This window comes from Oncorhynchus gorbuscha, linkage group LG18 (assembly GCF_021184085.1).
Source record: "Oncorhynchus gorbuscha isolate QuinsamMale2020 ecotype Even-year linkage group LG18, OgorEven_v1.0, whole genome shotgun sequence".
Taxonomy (NCBI): Eukaryota; Metazoa; Chordata; class Actinopteri; order Salmoniformes; family Salmonidae; genus Oncorhynchus; species Oncorhynchus gorbuscha.
In genome coordinates, this window is record NC_060190.1 from 413,470 (window position 1) to 426,643 (window position 13,174).

At 47.7% G+C, this 13,174-nt stretch overlaps 1 pseudogene; it reads left to right on the forward strand.

The window, feature by feature from the left end:
* LOC124003104 overlaps nucleotides 1-13,174 on the forward strand; it is a 46,087-nt pseudogene that overhangs the window by 25,320 nt on the left and 7,593 nt on the right.

Sequence of the window (13,174 nt, forward strand, 5' to 3'; positions counted from 1 at the left end):
TAGGATACAGTCAGACGTGACCAATACACCACCTTACTAGGATACAGTCAGACAGAACTAGGATACAGTCAGACGTGACCAATACACCACCTAACTAGGATACAGTCAGACACAACTAGGATACAGTCAGACGTGACCAACACACCACCTAACTAGGATACAGTCAGACTTGACCAATACACCACCTAACTAGGATACAGTCAGACATGACCAATACACCACCTAACTAGGATACAGTCAGACATGACCAATACACCACCTTACTAGGATACAGTCAGACAGAACTAGGATACAGTCAGACGTGACCAACACACCACCTAACTAGGATACAGTCAGACTTGACCAATACACCACCTAACTAGGATACAGTCAGACGTGACCAATACACCACCTTACTAGGATACAGTCAGACAGAACTAGGATACAGTCAGACGTGACCAATACACCACCTAACTAGGATACAGTCAGACACAACTAGGATACAGTCAGAACACCACAAGGATACAGTCAGACGTGACCAACACACCACCTAACTAGGATACAGTCAGACACAACTAGGATACAGTCAGACGTGACCAACACACCAACTAACTAGGATACAGTCAGACAGAACTAGGATACAGTCAGACGTGACCAATACACCACCTAACTAGGATACAGTCAGACGTGACCAACACACCACCTAACTAGGATACAGTCAGACATGACCAACACCACCTAACTAGGATACAGTCAGACAGAACTAGGATACAGTCAGACGTGACCAATACACCACCTAACTAGGATACAGTCAGACGTGACCAATACACCACCTAACTAGGATACAGTCAGACGTGACCAATACACCACCTAACTAGGATACAGTCAGACGTGACCAACACCACCTAACTAGGATACAGTCAGACGTGACCAATACACCACCTAACTAGGATACAGTCAGACGTGACCAATACACCACCTAACTAGGATGCAGTCAGACGTGACCAATACACCACCTAACTAGGATACAGTCAGACGTGACCAACACCACCTAACTAGGATACAGTCAGACGTGACCAACACACCACCTAACTAGGATACAGTCAGACAGAACTAGGATACAGTCAGACGTGACCAATACACCACCTAACTAGGATACAGTCAGACGTGACCAATACACCACCTAACTAGGATACAGTCAGACGTGACCAATACACCACCTAACTAGGATACAGTCAGACATGACCAATACACCACCTTACTAGGATACAGTCAGACGTGACCAATACACCACCTAACTAGGATACAGTCAGATGTGACCAATACACCACCTAACTAGGATACAGTCATCCATGACCAATACACCACCTAACTAGGATACAGTCAGACGTGACCAATACACCACCTAACTAGGATACAGTCAGACATGACCAATACACCACCTAACTAGGATACAGTCAGACACAACTAGGATACAGTCAGACGTGACCAATACACCACCTAACTAGGATACAGTCAGACGTGACCAATACACCACCTAACTAGGATACAGTCAGACGTGACCAACACACCACCTAACTAGGATACAGTCAGACACAACTAGGATACAGTCAGACACAACTTCTGTAGCTCAGTTGGTAGAGTATGGCGCTTGTAACGCCAGGGTAGTGGGTTCGATTCCCGGGACCACCCATACGTAGAATGTATGCACACATGACTGTAAGTCGCTTTGGATAAAAGCGTCTGCTAAATGGCATATATTATTATTATTATTAACTAGGATACAGTCAGACACAACTAGGATACAGTCAGACACAACTAGGATACAGTCAGACGTGACCAACACACCAACCAACTAGGATACAGTCAGACAGAACTAGGATACAGTCAGACGTGACCAATACACCACCTAACTAGGATACAGTCAGACGTGACCAACACACCACCTAACTAGGATACAGTCAGACACAAATAGGATACAGTCAGACGTGACCAATACACCACCTAACTAGGATACAGTCAGACGTGACCAACACACCACCTAACTAGGATACAGTCAGACACAAATAGGATACAGTCAGACGTGACCAATACACCACCTAACTAGGATACAGTCAGACATGACCAACACACCACCTAACTAGGATACAGTCAGACGTGACCAACACACCACCTAACTAGGATACAGTCAGACAGAACTAGGATACAGTCAGACGTGACCAATACACCACCTAACTAGGATACAGTCAGACGTGACCAATACACCACCTTACTAGGATACAGTCAGACAGAACTAGGATACAGTCAGACGTGACCAATACACCACCTAACTAGGATACAGTCAGACACAACTAGGATACAGTCAGACGTGACCAACACACCACCTAACTAGGATACAGTCAGACTTGACCAATACACCACCTAACTAGGATACAGTCAGACGTGACCAATACACCACCTTACTAGGATACAGTCAGACAGAACTAGGATACAGTCAGACGTGACCAATACACCACCTAACTAGGATACAGTCAGACACAACTAGGATACAGTCAGACACAACTAGGATACAGTCAGACGTGACCAACACACCACCTAACTAGGATACAGTCAGACACAACTAGGATACAGTCAGACGTGACCAACACACCAACTAACTAGGATACAGTCAGACAGAACTAGGATACAGTCAGACGTGACCAATACACCACCTAACTAGGATACAGTCAGACGTGACCAACACACCACCTAACTAGGATACAGTCAGACATGACCAACACCACCTAACTAGGATACAGTCAGACAGAACTAGGATACAGTCAGACGTGACCAATACACCACCTAACTAGGATACAGTCAGACATGACCAATACACCACCTAACTAGGATACAGTCAGACATGACCAACACACCACCTAACTAGGATACAGTCAGACAGAACTAGGATACAGTCAGACGTGACCAATACACCACCTAACTAGGATACAGTCAGACGTGACCAATACACCACCTAACTAGGATACAGTCAGACAGAACTAGGATACAGTCAGACGTGACCAATACACCACCTAACTAGGATACAGTCAGACACAACTAGGATACAGTCAGACGTGACCAACACACCACCTAACTAGGATACAGTCAGACTTGACCAATACACCACCTAACTAGGATACAGTCAGACATGACCAATACACCACCTAACTAGGATACAGTCAGACATGACCAATACACCACCTTACTAGGATACAGTCAGACAGAACTAACTAGGAGACCAACACACCACCTAACTAGGATACAGTCAGTCAATACACCACCTAACTAGGATACAGTCAGACGTGACCAATACACCACCTAACTAGGATACAGTCAGACGTGACCAATACACCACCTAACTAGGATACAGTCAGACACAACTAGGATACAGTCAGACACAACTAGGATACAGTCAGACGTGACCAACACACCACCTAACTAGGATACAGTCAGACACAACTAGGATACAGTCAGACGTGACCAACACACCAACTAACTAGGATACAGTCAGACAGAACTAGGATACAGTCAGACGTGACCAATACACCACCTAACTAGGATACAGTCAGACGTGACCAATACACCACCTTACTAGGATACAGTCAGACAGAACTAGGATACAGTCAGACGTGACCAATACACCACCTAACTAGGATACAGTCAGACACAACTAGGATACAGTCAGACACAACTAGGATACAGTCAGACGTGACCAACACACCACCTAACTAGGATACAGTCAGACAGAACTAGGATACAGTCAGACATGACCAACACCACCTAACTAGGATACAGTCAGACAGAACTAGGATACAGTCAGACGTGACCAATACACCACCTAACTAGGATACAGTCAGACGTGACCAATACACCACCTAACTAGGATACAGTCAGACGTGACCAACACCACCTAACTAGGATACAGTCAGACGTGACCAATACACCACCTAACTAGGATACAGTCAGACGTGACCAATACACCACCTAACTAGGATACAGTCAGATGTGACCAACACCACCTAACTAGGATACAGTCAGACGTGACCAATACACCACCTAACTAGGATACAGTCAGACGTGACCAATACACCACCTAACTAGGATACTGTCAGACATGACCAACACCACCTAACTAGGATACAGTCAGACGTGACCAACACCACCTAACTAGGATACAGTCAGACGTGACCAACACACCACCTAACTAGGATACAGTCAGACAGAACTAGGATACAGTCAGACGTGACCAATACACCACCTAACTAGGATACAGTCAGACGTGACCAATACACCACCTAACTAGGATACAGTCAGACGTGACCAATACACCACCTTACTAGGATATAGTCAGACGTGACCAATACACCACCTAACTAGGATACAGTCAGACGTGACCAATACACCACCTAACTAGGATACAGTCAGACAGAACTAGGATACAGTCAGACGTGACCAACACACCACCTAACTAGGATACAGTCAGACAGAACTAGGATACAGTCAGACGTGACCAACACACCACCTAACTAGGATACAGTCAGACAGAACTAGGATACAGTCAGACGTGACCAATACACCACCTAACTAGGATACAGTCAGACGTGACCAACACACCACCTAACTAGGATACAGTCAGACGTGACCAACACACCACCTAACTAGGATACAGTCAGACAGAACTAGGATACAGTCAGACGTGACCAATACACCACCTAACTAGGATACAGTCAGACGTGACCAACACACCACCTAACTAGGATACAGTCAGATACAGTCAGTGACCAACACCACCTAACCTCAGACAGAACTAGGATACAGTCAGACGTGACCAACACACCACCTAACTAGGATACAGTCAGACACCAACTAGGATACAGTCAGACGTGACCAATACACCACCTAACTAGGATACAGTCAGACTAACTGACAGTCACGTGATACACCACCTAACTAGGATACAGTCAGACGTGACCAATACACCACCTAACTAGGATACAGTCAGACATGACCAATACACCACCTAACTAGGATACAGTCAGACATGACCAATACACCACCTAACTAGGATACAGTCAGACATGACCAATACACCACCTAACTAGGATACAGTCAGACAGAACTAGGATACAGTCAGACGTGACCAATACACCACCTAACTAGGATACTGTCAGACATGACCAACACCACCTAACTAGGATACAGTCAGACGTGACCAACACCACCTAACTAGGATCAGACGTGACCAACACCACCTCAGGATACAGTCAGTGACCAACACACCACCTAACTAGGATACAGTCAGACAGAACTAGGATACAGTCAGACGTGACCAATACACCACCTAACTAGGATACAGTCAGACGTGACCAATACACCACCTAACTAGGATACAGTCAGACGTGACCAATACACCACCTAACTAGGATACAGTCAGACGTGACCAATACACCACCTAACTAGGATACAGTCAGACGTGACCAATACACCACCTAACTAGGATACAGTCAGACAGAACTAGGATACAGTCAGACGTGACCAACACACCACCTAACTAGGATACAGTCAGACAGAACTAGGATACAGTCAGACGTGACCAACACACCACCTAACTAGGATACAGTCAGACAGAACTAGGATACAGTCAGACGTGACCAATACACCACCGAACTAGGATACAGTCAGACGTGACCAACACACCACCTAACTAGGATACAGTCAGACGTGACCAACACACCACCTAACTAGGATACAGTCAGACAGAACTAGGATACAGTCAGACGTGACCAATACACCACCTAACTAGGATACAGTCACTAGGATCCACAGTGACCACACACCACCTAACTAGGATACAGTCAGACGTGACCAACACACCACCTAACTAGGATACAGTCAGACGTGACCAACACACCACCTAACTAGGATACAGTCAGACACAACTAGGATACAGTCAGACGTGACCAATACACCACCTAACTAGGATACAGTCAGACATGACCAATACACCACCTAACTAGGATACAGTCAGACATGACCAATACACCACCTAACTAGGATACAGTCAGACATGACCAATACACCACCTAACTAGGATACAGTCAGACATGACCAATACACCACCTAACTAGGATACAGTCAGACATGACCAATACACCACCTAACTAGGATACAGTCAGACATGACCAATACACCACCTAACTAGGATACAGTCAGACAGAACTAGGATACAGTCAGACATGACCAATACACCACCTAACTAGGATACATTTGAGTTTTCTTTGACGGCCCAATACATATGTTTTCTCTTCTTTCCACCTCCCTCACTCCCCCTCCCTCCCTCACTCCCCCTCCATCCCTCACTCCCCCTCCATCCCTCTCCCACTCCCCCTCCCATCCCTCCTCCCCCCCCCTCCCACCTCTGTAGGGAACCCCCCTCTCTCCTCCCACCTCTGTCTCCTCTCCACCTCTCCCCTCCCTAGGGAACCCCTCTCCACCTCTCCCCCTCCCTCTCTCCACCTCTCCCCCCTCCCTCTCTCCACCTCTCCCTCCCTCCCTCCCTCTCTCCCCCTCCCCAGTGCTCTCCGTATGTTAGGGAACCCTCTCCTCTCCCCCCTCTCTCCCGTTTGTGATCTCCCTCTCTCCCACCCCTCCCAGTGCTCTCCCTCCCACCTCTCCCTCCCTCCCTCTCTCCCCCTCCCACCTCCCCTCCCTCCCACCTCTCCCTCCCTCCCCTCTCCCCTCCCACCTCTCCCTCTCCCTCTCTCCCCCTCCCACTCTCTCACCTCCCTCCCACCTCTCTCCTCTCTCCTCTCCCCCTCCCACCTCCCCAGTGCTCTGAAGCGTATGTTAGGGAACAGAGCGTTTGTGATCTCTCGCTCCACCTTCCCCAGTCAAGGCCAATACTCTGGACACTGGCTTGGAGACAACAGGAGTCACTGGAAGGACATGTACACCTCGATAGCAGGTAAACACACTCACACACTCACACTCACACACACTCACACACACACACACACATACACACTAGGGCTGGGCGATATGTCCAAAATATTAGGATTTGTGTTGTTATGGACGGTTTTACAGTATTTGATGTTTCTGCTTGGTAAAAGTTGTAAATATGTTTTCTGAGTAGTGCAGGACCATTCTCCATTCTTTAACCAGGTGGCCAGTTGAGAACAAGTTCTCATTTACAACTGTGACCTGGCCAAGATAAAGCAAAGCAGTGTGACAAAAGCAACAACAGAGAGTTACACATGGAGTAAACAAACGCACAGTCAATAACACAAAAGAAAATAAACATTTTTAAAAACGAGAAAAACCCCAATCTGTATACAGACAGCAGGGAGATGAGACATGGTCACATGGAACTAGGACATTCTGATGCTTTTCTACTCAACCAAACTAGGACTAAACTGACACTAACGTTGTAATAATGGATACAACTTTTCATTTCTTTAGGACTGTAGAAAAAAATAGATGGTTTTGTCAAAAGAGCTAATGGTGAGGATATTAGGTTCTGTTCTTTCTAGGCTTTGTATCAGACTGGCTCTCTCTGTCACGTGGAACTAGGCTGGTATCTAATCATGTCTCATCTCTCTCTCTGTCACATGGAACTAGGCTGGTATCTAATCATGTCTCATCTCTCTCTCTCTGTCACATGGAACTAGGCTGGTATCTAATCATGTCTCATCTCATCTCTCTCTGTCACATGGAACTAGGCTGGTATCTAATCATGTCTCATCTCTCTCTGTCATGGAACTAGGCTGGTATCTAATCATGTCTCATCTCTCTCTGTCACATGGAACTAGGCTGGTATCTAATCATGTCTCATCTCTCTCTCTCTGTCACATGGAACTAGGCTGGTATCTAATCATGTCTCATCTCTCTCTGTCACATGGAACTAGGCTGGTATCTAATCATGTCTCATCTCTCTCTGTCACATGGAACTAGGCTGGTATCTAATCATGTCTCATCTCTCTCTGTCACATGGAACTAGGCTGGTATCTAATCATGTCTCATCTCTCTCTCTCTGTCACATGGAACTAGGCTGGTATCTAATCATGTCTCATCTCTCTCTCTGTCACATGGAACTAGGCTGGTATCTAATCATGTCTCATCTCTCTCTGTCACATGGAACTAGGCTGGTATCTAATCATGTCTCATCTCTCTCTCTCTGTCACATGGAACTAGGCTGGTATCTAATCATATCTCATCTCTCTCTGTCACATGGAACTAGGCTGGTATCTAATCATGTCTCATCTCTCTCTGTCACATGGAACTAGGCTGGTATCTAATCATGTCTCATCTCTCTCTCTCTGTCACATGGAACTAGGCTGGTATCTAATCATGTCTCATCTCTCTCTGTCACATGGAACTAGGCTGGTATCTAATCATGTCTCATCTCTCTCTGTCACATGGAACTAGGCTGGTATCTAATCATATCTCATCTCTCTCTGTCATGGAACTAGGCTGGTATCTAATCATCTGTCTCATCTCTCTCTGTCACATGGAACTAGGCTGGTATCTAATCATGTCTCATCTCTCTCTGTCACATGGAACTAGGCTGGTATCTAATCATGTCTCATCTCTCTCTGTCACATGGAACTAGGCTGGTATCTAATCATGTCTCATCTCTCTCTGTCACATGGAACTAGGCTGGTATCTAATCATGTCTCATCTCTCTGTCACATGGAACTAGGCTGGTATCTAATCATGTCTCATCTCTCTCTCTCTCTGTCACATGGAACTAGGCTGGTATCTAATCATGTCTCATCTCTCTCTGTCACATGGAACTAGGCTGGTATCTAATCATGTCTCATCTCTCTCTGTCACATGGAACTAGGCTGGTATCTAATCATGTCTCATCCTCTCTCTGTCACATGGAACTAGGCTGGTATCTAATCATGTCTCTCTCTCTCTCTGTCACATGGAACTAGGCTGGTATCTAATCATGTCTCATCTCTCTCTGTCACATGGAACTAGGCTGGTATCTAATCATGTCTCATCTCTCTCTCTGTCACATGGAACTAGGCTGGTATCTAATCATGTCTCATCTCTCTCTCTCTGTCACATGGAACTAGGCTGGTATCTAATCATGTCTCATCTCTCTCTCTCTCTGTCACATGGAACTAGGCTGGTATCTAATCATGTCTCATCTCTCTCTGTCACATGGAACTAGGCTGGTATCTAATCATGTCTCATCTCTCTCTAGCGGTCACATGGAACTAGGCTGGTATCTAATCATGTCTCATCTCTCTCTGTCACATGGAACTAGGCTGGTATCTAATCATGTCTCATCTCTCTCTCTCTGTCACATGGAACTAGGCTGGTATCTAATCATGTCTCATCTCTCTCTCTGTCACATGGAACTAGGCTGGTATCTAATCATGTCTCATCTCAGGTCACATGGAACTAGGCTGGTATCTAATCATGTCTCATCTCTCTCTGTCACATGGAACTAGGCTGGTATCTAATCTGTCTAATCATCTCTCTCTCTCTGTCACATGGAACTAGGCTGGTATCTAATCATGTCTCATCCTCTCTCTGTCACATGGAACTAGGCTGGTATCTAATCATGTCTCATCTCTCTCTGTCACATGGAACTAGGCTGGTATCTAATCATGTCTCATCTCTCTCTGTCAGTCTCATCTCTCTCTGTCTCTCTCTCCATGGAACTAGGCTGGTATCTAATCATGTCTCATCTCTCTCTGTCACATGGAACTAGGCTGGTATCTAATCATGTCTCATCTCTCTCTGTCACATGGAACTAGGCTGGTATCTAATCATGTCTCATCTCTCTCTCACATGGAACTAGGCTGGTATCTAATCATGTCTCATCTCTCTCTGTCAGTGGAACTAGGCTGGTATCTAATCATGTCTCATCTCTCTCTGTCACATGGAACTAGGCTGGTATCTAATCATGTCTCATCTCTCTCTGTCACATGGAACTAGGCTGGTATCTAATCATGTCTCATCTCCTCTGTCACATGGAACTAGGCTGGTATCTAATCATGTCTCAGCCCTGTCACATGGAACTAGGCTGGTATCTAATCTGTGTCTCTCTCTCTAGAGGTCCATGGAACTAGGCTGGTATCTAATCATGTCTCATCTCTCTCTCTGTCATGGAACTAGGCTGGTATCTAATCATGTCTCATCTCTCTGTCACATGGGAGGCTGGTATCTAATCATGTCTCATCTCTCTCTAATCATGAACTAGGCTGGTATCTAATCATGTCTCATCTCTCTCTGTCACATGGAACTAGGCTGGTATCTAATCATGTCTCATCTCCCTCTGTCACATGGAACTAGGCTGGTATCTAATCATGTCTCATCTCTCTCTGTCACATGGAACTAGGCTGGTATCTAATCATGTCTCATCCTCTCTGTCACATGGAACTAGGCTGGTATCTAATCATGTCTCATCTCTCTCTGTCACATGGAACTAGGCTGGTATCTAATCTGTCTCATCTCTCTCTCCCTGTCACATGGAACTAGGCTGGTATCTAATCATGTCTCATCTCTCCTAGAGGTCACATGGAACTAGGCTGGTATCTAATCATGTCTCATCTCTCTCCTCCCCCTCCAGGTATGTTCACCTCTTCAGCATGGAACTAGGCTGGTATCTAATCATGTCTCATCTTCTCTAGAGGTCACATGGAACTAGGCTGATAATCTGTCTCATCTCTCTCAGTCAGTGAACTAGACTGTATCTAATCAGCTCATCTGTCCTAGAGGCTGGAACTCAGCTGGTATCCTGTCTCATCCCTTTCAGCAAGGCTGGTATCTAATCTCTAGGTCACAGAAGGTGGTATCTAATCTCTCACCCTCTAGAGGTCACATGGAACAAGGCTGGACCCCTAAGTGTTCATCCTCTGTCATGGAACTAATGTGTATCTAATCCCTTCAGTATCCTGTCTCATATTCTGTGTCTCATCTCCTCCCAGCCTCAGGACCCCCAGTGTTCAGCCTCTTCAGCCTGTATATTCTGTGTGTCTCCTCCCAGCCTCAGGACCCCCAGTGTTCAGCCCTTCAGCCTGTATATTCTGTGTGTCTCCTCCCAGCCTCAGGACCCCCAGTGTTCAGCCCTTCAGCCTGTATATTCTGTGTCTCTCCTCCCAGCCTCAGGACCCCCAGTGTTCAGCCCTTCAGCCTGTATATTCTGTGTGTCTCTCCTCCCAGCCTCAGGACCCCCAGTGTTCAGCCCTTCAGCCTGTATATTCTGTGTGTCTCTCCTCCCAGCCTCAGGACCCCCAGTGTTCAGCTCAGCCTGTATATTCTGTGTCTCTCCTCCCAGCCTCAGGACCCCCAGTGTTCAGCCTCAGGACCCCCAGTGTTCAGCCCTGTCAGCCTGTATCCCCCTCTACCAATGTGTCTCTCCTCCCAGCCTCAGGACCCCCAGTGTTCAGCCCTTCAGCCTGTATATTCTGTGTGTCTCTCCTCCCAGCCTCAGGACCCCCAGTGTTCAGCCCCTTCAGCCTGTATATTCTGTGTGTCTCTCCTCCCAGCCTCAGGACCCCCAGTGTTCAGCCCTTCAGCCTGTATATTCTGTGTGTCTCTCCTCCCAGCCTCAGGACCCCCAGTGTTCAGCCCTTCAGCCTGTATATTCTGTGTGTCTCTCCTCCCAGCCTCAGGACCCCCAGTGTTCAGCCCTTCAGCCTGTATATTCTGTGTGTCTCTCCTCCCAGCCTCAGGACCCCCAGTGTTCAGCCCTTCAGCCTGTATATTCTGTGTGTCTCTCCTCCCAGCCTCAGGACCCCCAGTGTTCAGCCCTTCAGCCTGTATATTCTGTGTGTCTCTCCTCCCAGCCTCAGGACCCCCAGTGTTCAGCCCTCCAGCCTGTATATTCTGTGTGTCTCTCCTCCCAGCCTCTCCCAGCCTCAGGACCCCCAGTGTTCAGCCCTTCAGCCTGTATATTCTGTGTGTCTCTCCTCCCAGCCTCAGGACCCCCAGTGTTCAGCCCTTCAGCCTGTATATTCTGTGTGTCTCTCCTCCCAGCCTCAGGACCCCCAGTGTTCAGCCCTTCAGCCTGTATATTCTGTGTCTCTCCTCCCAGCCTCAGGACCCCCAGTGTTCAGCCCTTCAGCCTGTATATTCTGTGTCTCTCCTCCCAGCCTCAGGACCCCCAGTGTTCAGCCCTTCAGCCTGTATATTCTGTGTCTCTCCTCCCAGCCTCAGGACCCCCCAGTGTTCAGCCCTTCAGCCTGTATATTCTGTGTCTCTCCTCCCAGCCTCAGGACCCCCCAGTGTTCAGCCCTTCAGCCTGTATATTCTGTGTGTCTCTCCTCCCAGCCTCAGGACCCCCCAGTGTTCAGCCCTTCAGCCTGTATATTCTGTGTCTCTCCTCCCAGCCTCAGGACCCCCCAGTGTTCAGCCCTTCAGCCTGTATATTCTGTGTGTCTCCTCCCAGCCTCAGGACCCCCCAGTGTTCAGCCTGTATATTCTGTGTCTCTCCTCCCAGCCTCAGGACCCCCCAGTGTTCAGCCCTTCAGCCTGTATATTCTGTGTGTCTCTCCTCCCAGCCTCAGGACCCCCCAGTGTTCAGCCCTTCAGCCTGTATATTCTGTCTCTCTCCTCCCAGCCTCAGGACCCCCAGTGTTCAGCCCTTCAGCCTGTATATTCTGTGTCTCTCCTCCCAGCCTCAGGACCCCCCAGTGTTCAGCCCTTCAGCCTGTATATTCTGTGTGTCTCTCCTCCCAGCCTCAGGACCCCCCAGTGTTCAGCCCTTCAGCCTGTATATTCTGTGTGTCTCTCCTCCCAGCCTCAGGACCCCCCAGTGTTCAGCCCTTCAGCCTGTATATTCTGTGTGTCTCTCCTCCCAGCCTCAGGACCCCCAGTGTTCAGCCCTTCAGCCTGTATATTCTGTGTCTCCTCCTCCCAGCCTCAGGACCCCCAGTGTTCAGCCCTTCAGCCTGTATATTCTGTGTGTCTCTCCTCCCAGCCTCAGGACCCCCAGTGTTCAGCCCTCCAGCCTGTATATTCTGTGTGTCTCTCCTCCCAGCCTCAGGACCCCCCAGTGTTCAGCCCTTCAGCCTGTATATTCTGTGTGTCTCTCCTCCCAGCCTCAGGACCCCCCAGTGTTCAGCCCTTCAGCCTGTATATTCTGTGTCTCTCCTCCCAGCCTCAGGACCCCCCAGTGTTCAGCCCTTCAGCCTGTATATTC